The sequence below is a fragment of the Priapulus caudatus genome, unplaced genomic scaffold, assembly GCF_000485595.1.
Source record: "Priapulus caudatus unplaced genomic scaffold, Priapulus_caudatus-5.0.1 Scaffold737, whole genome shotgun sequence".
Lineage (NCBI taxonomy): Eukaryota > Metazoa > Priapulida > Priapulimorpha > Priapulimorphida > Priapulidae > Priapulus > Priapulus caudatus.
In genome coordinates this window covers 71,200-78,249 of record NW_014577798.1, presented here as the reverse complement: position 1 = coordinate 78,249, position 7,050 = coordinate 71,200, and positions in this window count along the sequence as shown.

Genomic DNA, 7,050 nt, shown 5'->3' with positions numbered 1-7,050 from the left:
CGATTAAGTCTGTGGACGGCACTTAGTCCTGCCTGTCATAAACAAGAGTTCCTTTTGAAAGACCTCGAGTTTCGTTTGTCAGAATGACCAATCAACAGTGCATGGCTCAGAATGTTTGGTGCTACCACGTTGCGTTCCTTTACGGAGCGCTGTTTCTAGCATAAAAAATGTCACAACACCTTCACTCAATGCGTGCAACTGCTGACGGGATGAGCATGTTATAGTTTTAGATCGCCGAAGCCTAGAAGAAAGTTTTCGGCACGAATAATATCCTTTTGTCGCCATGGATTTGGCGTATTGTCGTTCGCCGAAAATCGTATTCGCACATGGAAAGTGGCTTATACTGCCACCATCAGTAGCCATTTCTTGTCCTGGAGTGAAGTTCGATGTTGATATTGCTTCGATCGCCTCTGCTCGGTCTCAGAGGCGCGTCTGCGATGGCATGTCTGAGCGTATGTAAGCCATCAGGCCACCGCCATCTTTCGTTCGATCGCTGCTCGAAATATATGTAAACCCGGACACCGAACAGCGAGTCGGAAGAAGCGTTATGATCCGAGTTTGGTTTCTCCTCATGACCAGCTATGTCGCCGCTAGCCTCTGCATGCCAGCCGATTTCTAGTTGTAGCGCAGAGTGTGCTCTCGATTTTCATCTCGCTTTATATTCAGATGCAGCAGCCAATGGATATTTTTCGGGTGTCTTTGCGAAGCTTGGACCAGCTTTCTGTGAAGCTCACTGTCATTTTCTGGATCACTTTCTGCCTGGAGGAACAGTGTTGGGCAGACATATTCAGGGACTCATCGGTCCTGCCGTAGTGCTTGCTATGATTCATATGTCCATGCTTAATGCATGCAATGCCCGTGCCACAGGTCGCCAATTGGCTCACATTGAGATGCCTTTTGTTTGACCGCCCACAGCTTTTGGCCACATGCCCGCCATGGATATTTATATTTTTGGCTGCGGTTCAGTTCAACGTCGCCAAGATAGTAGAGTGTCAGTTACGAAGAAAAGTTCTGTGCACGACTGCGCGCCGCCATGTATTGTTTACGATTACCTTTGGTGGGGGCGAGTGACTCGCGAGCCGTTGCCAAAAAGTTCGGCAAATAAGAAACATCATAACTTCAACCATTCCGGAGACTCCTTGGCGCTTGAATCACTAAAACGAGAGTCGGTGTCACGTGTCCTCCATGTTTATCGGCTCTGATGATCAGATAAGAGTCCTTGCGTTCTAAAATGTCGACTAAAAGGAGAGCAACCTGAAACGCCTAACAGGCCGGCCGCCAATCTTTTCACATCGATTATTGCGATTAGTGATTGCACTCGCAAATAAGTAAATATCAACGAAAACTGGGCCCTTCGATTCTGAACATAGGCCACAGAAGTTACAGAACAAATAAATAAATGCAGAAACAAGAATTTGTGAAACATTAGCAACAACCGGAGTCAACGACGCAAAACGACAATTTTTACGAAGTGTCGTCCATGTCGTCCATCGCACTCAATTTTATATCTGCTTCTTTCAAGTATTCTGCTCTCCTGTGCTGGACCACCAAGTGAAGTCACTGGGCACCCGGCCACTGAATTTTGGCGTTTTCAAAACTCGAAACTGCAACGATGCTCGGTGATGTGTAAGTACATCTATCGCCCTTCCCTCTCCTACACAAGAAGTAGCGAACCTCTGTGTTTACCACTCTGCACCTGGATTTCTACGGTTGCGACGGTTGCGCATATGACTTTTACAAAATGTGTAATTCTCGAGGATCAAAAGTGTCAAAAGCCCTCAAGGGTTTCAAGTTTTGTGTAGAAGCTTGTTTAGGACGAAAATTTTTTTTTTTTTTTCTTTTATGTTTGCTGACGAGAGGGAGTAACCGAAGTGTTGACTCAAGTTGTCAGACAACGTCACGGCTTGGTTCACACACCCACTGGCTCCATAACATTAACTGCGTGAATGTGCGTACGTGAAAACACGAGTCTGTGCGCCCGCTTGCAGACAGCGCGTAAAGCAGGGTAGCAAGCAGCTTTACAATATTTAATTAATTAAAAAAATGTTTAATTTTTTTTTTATATTATTTTTTTGTTAATATTTTTTTTCGTTGTTTTTCACTTCCATCCTTTGGAAATCTATAAAAAATACAATAATGACTCAAGATGATGGTTACAATCGGCGTACAAAACATGACACGCACGTTAATGTTACCCAGAGCATATGATTGTGTAGAACAGCTAGGGTCGTTGTCATGCCACCGTGACGTCATCACTTTGAGAGCCTCTATACAGTAAAACTCGCATTTAAGGCGACACTTTGGACCAACATTTGTTGCCGACTTGTGCGAAAATGGACGACTTACATTTTGTCGACTTATTATGTAGGGCTCCCCTCCCAGGCGGCCATCACCCTAAGCAGTCATCAAACATGCTCCACACACGACGTCAGTTTCAGCCGCCCACATACATATCAGACATGAAACAATCGGTTTGTACATCAATCGACAACTTGCCCTAGCTGCCATAACACACGTAAATCAGTACGCACTAGTGGCAAGCACAGCACACGCTGGCTATCTGTAAACACCCGCTGTTGATTACACGTTTGGACGATTGCAGGCGACGCTGCAGGACATTTTGCCGGGCACGTCTGCCAAATTTCTTGGAACACTTGCTGGAAAAATACGGTAACTCCGCTAGGCCGTGCTCTGGATTGAACGACATATGACAAAGATAGTATCTTGATCTATATAACCTTTTGCATAATTCTTTTCCTGCAAAATGGATTGCGCTTTGGTTTTGCATATTCTCTGTCGCGGTTTGCCGACATTGCCTTGTCACGTGTAGATCGCCGACGTCGATCTCTCGTGTTGTTGGTGCCTGTCTTCATCATGACAGATAGCTCGGTCCCACATCTGAACTATATCATGAATAGCCACCGCAAATTTCATCTGCAAATATAATGGTATGCCACATATTAAAATAAATGTAGCTCTCCAGTTTTAGCCACCATTTTATATTGATAATATAGTTGAAAATGCTTTCTTTACACCTAGTTATAGACGGTTGGGTACATACAAAATATAGCTTTTTAATGTATTTTTGATAATTTTGTTGGTTGAGGCGTTTGTCTTTGTTGTATCTCTCTTAGTACATAAATTAGAGTAGATATCTTTATCTCACATAATTCTTACTCCAATAAATTAGTGGACGCAGATATACGAAACTCAACCTCAACGTTCATTCCTCGAATCCGGCAAAGTACCTCTCACTTGGCAAAACGATACATGAACAATAGAATATACAACAGAACATAGAACAGTCTCTAAAATATCTTCCCAAATGTAGACCCCAACCCAATTTTTTTTCTCCAATTATTGCAGTGCAATGCGGGGGTGTAAACGTGGCCAAGAAAATATATGTCCTGTGCCGTGATAAAAAGAGATGCAGTAATTTGATTGGTTTATACAGTCAGTCAGCAAATGCCAATCCTGTATTACCATCAATAGGTCGTGATGTCACAAGATGGTGTGGAATAGAATGGTTGAAGGAGAAGCTTTACGACACAGAAGTACAGAAAGCCATTCAGGGCAGGAGGCAAGTGTGGAAAATGCGCTCCAAAAACTCGATTACATTGAGGAAAAACTTATCTCAATATCACGAAAAGAGAGGGCATAGTTTCTACTGCCCATGGGTTTCGCCAGCTGCTTTGCCCGAACACTCTTGACTAACACCTTCTTCTCTTCTGCCTTCACCTCGTCTATACTGCCAACAGAACTTGCGTGATGCATCTCTGCTGCCTCTAGTGGTCGGCATGGATCTCGTAGAGAACTTCTTCACACGTGGTCTGTGCAAGTAACAGGTCCTGCATGAGAGATCCACCATCACTTGCCTGCGTGTTTGGGAACTGCCAGCTGGGTACATGGTTGCCACAGAGTCGATGAGAAAAGATGTGTCACTGCAGGTACCCAGTTTCCCTCGTGATCTCGAAATCTGTTAAAGAAAAATAAAATTATAAATATTAACTGAACAATAGTTTGATTATATTTTTATAGTGAGACTGACCCACTTCACTCAAAGCATATCTAAAGTACACGAGGATCATATCTGTGAAGTATGGTTCCAATCAATTGAAGTTCGCGCACGGAATCTGCGCAGGAAAATATTTTCAATGACCCGAGGACCTAACTTCCAGAATGTAGGTCACAACTGACTTCAATTACCGCGAAAGACACATCTAGGGTACATTGAGCGATGTTTGGACATTAGTGTGATGTCTGGTTCCAATTCACTTGCGTAGTTTTGGAGATATCTCAGAAGCAAAGACGTGACGATGGCGCAGCTTCTGCTTTACAGCGCAAGACAAAATGTCTGAATGTGGCATTTTCAATACCGAAATTTCAAAAGATTATATTTTTGTTGTTAAATTGCAGATGTTTTATATTTGCCCTATTTTGGCTCCATACCCAATGCCAAATAGTATCTTTTTCAATTTCTGTTTTAAATAACAATTTATCGTTACACAAAGTTTTATCTTAAAAATAAAGATCAGTGACTCTATATTTTATGTGATGTGCGCCAAGTGATGAATAATTAAATTTCTATTGAAACGGGATCAGCAGAGATGGACAATTATGAATAATGCATAAAAACGACCAGTACGAATGAAACAATTCATACGACATTTACTCAAACATGCACACAGCAACATTGAACAATTCATGTAAACTGATTTTGTGCGCGATGTATAGGCGATCGGTTGCCTTCAACCTAAGTGCCTTTTACAACTTCCCAGGGTCAAGTACTGCCTCGTATAAGGTAGACTCTTTCTACCCATGATCTATCAGTGGTACGGTGAGTGTGTTGACTACACCCTGCTAGCGTCTATGTGAATGCAGATAATAACAGACTATAACGAATAGTATGAACGTATACATGAATCTCTTTAATAGCGTATACTTAACTAGCATCCGCGCCATAACGTGGCGAATGCGTACAGTCTAGGTACGCGAGTAACCTCACATAACTTACGAGGTTTTATGCTGTGCAGTAGCTGTCTCAAACCAATATCCTCTATCGCTGTAGTTTGTGTAACACTATCGCTTGTTTGTGTCTCTGGTCGAACACGCGGTTATATACTGCAATAGGTAGACACGCGTCCTACCTATTGTCTCTCCACAGTCCTCACTGCATGCTGTCTAAATGCCTAATTTCATCTCCTATCCCGCGTTACGACTTTACACAGCTGGTCATATATGCCAAACCCGAACAATGGTCATCCCTAGCTATTTAGTTATTCGTCCTTCGACTGTATTACACTCGTCGCTGTCAGTTGTGTTGTCTTCGACCTAAAGCTAGCGCGGAACCTCGCGATTTGTGTTGCTCCGCCGCTGCCGCTGCAACCTGCAACTGCAAGCGATTGGTCAATGTGTCACTGCTGTGCGCACATGCGATTTTGAATCAATTCTAGAGCATTGAATTTGGGTTTGGTCTAAATCAAATGAGTTTGACTTGTCACAACTTGTCGCAAGTGACCACACTCGTTACAGGTGGCAGTTGCATATTCCCGCAGACAAAGTAGTACAATTTAGCAATTTTTACAGCGATTCTAGAATCACTGTCAAGTTGCATGAAAAAATCGCAGGTCTGCACTGCACTGAGTCAAGCACTCAGTTGTAGTGAGTTGCAATGCATCACGTCACGTCACATTCAATCATAATTCGACCTAAGGCCGGCTTAACCCACGAAATAACTTTTCAGTTCCGGAAAGAGCAAAAAAGTCGACCAATGACTCATCGCGTTATATCCGAATTCGCGTTATATCCAAATTCGCGTTAATCCGAATTCGCGTTAATCCGAATTCGCGTTAATCCGAATTCACGTTAAATCGGGGCGCGTAAAACCGGTGTTTCACTGTACTTAAACCTGAATTTTCGGGGCAAGAGGGCAAGAGTAACTAACTAAAGCTACACATAGATAGCGACCAGCGTGGATCAATATATCATTTACTGGGCTGGTCATTTACTTATTTTTCCTACATTTCCTACAATACCATGTTCTCTTTGGCACCGTCTTTCGTACAGGTCGAATACATCCCAGGTGTACCCACTCAAATGGGCAATGCAGTCCATCACATCCAACAAGAATGGAGACTTTTGCCTTTTGGCAGTAACAGTACAGCTCGTCGTCTTTCTTGCTTTCTTCATCTTTCAGATATTGTGTCAGAGTTCACGTATGATGTGACGTTTCCAGAACGTCTCTAGCCTTTGAAGAATTCAAGTGAGATATTCCTCATTGCGAGTTATGGTCCTATGGATTAGCGAGTCATTTACGTACACAACAAACTCACACGCCTCTACATTGTCCCCACATACATTCAAGCTCAACTTTGCAGTGTAGTGACTGGGATGTGTTTTTTTCAATGTTCCGTTCGGAACACGGAAACAGACTGGGTCGTGGAGGAACTCTTCTGCTTGACTGTTCTTGCTGTATATGGCCACTTTATTTCGAGAACGCCTTTGACCCAATGGCAGGAGCATGCGCATGATTCCATCAGCAGAGGCCCGATAGCCATGGTTTTTTTCACTTCTCCAAGCCCCTGACTGCGATTAGTTGCAAATTACGGTGTTGTTTCCAAAAAACTTTGTCTGGCCATATATAACACTGTTTTTCATTTCTCGTCCATAAACAAGAGGTGCCACCAAATTTCTGGTTAGGCATTGGTCGCTTTGTGGCATTTAGGATCAGCACGATGGAGCTGTGGCTTGTCGCGCAATCGTGTGTAGAATAGGCTGCGCCAATGAGCCGGTTAACGCCCGAGGGGCGCTTCGTATGCTTCATGCCATATCGGTGGCACTTGGCTTGCGATTTCGGTATGTTCTTCCAGATAGGTGATTTCGATCTGGATACACTTGCCGACGCTCACCACGGGCTCCCGGCAGGCTCACTCACCTAAAACGCTGTGTATTTAGTAAGGGCCTCCACATACTTTAGCTGCCCCAGCCTTATGGGAACTGAAAAGTTTGGCACTTGTTGTTATCGTTGTAAATCTTGAACGCAAGTTGCCA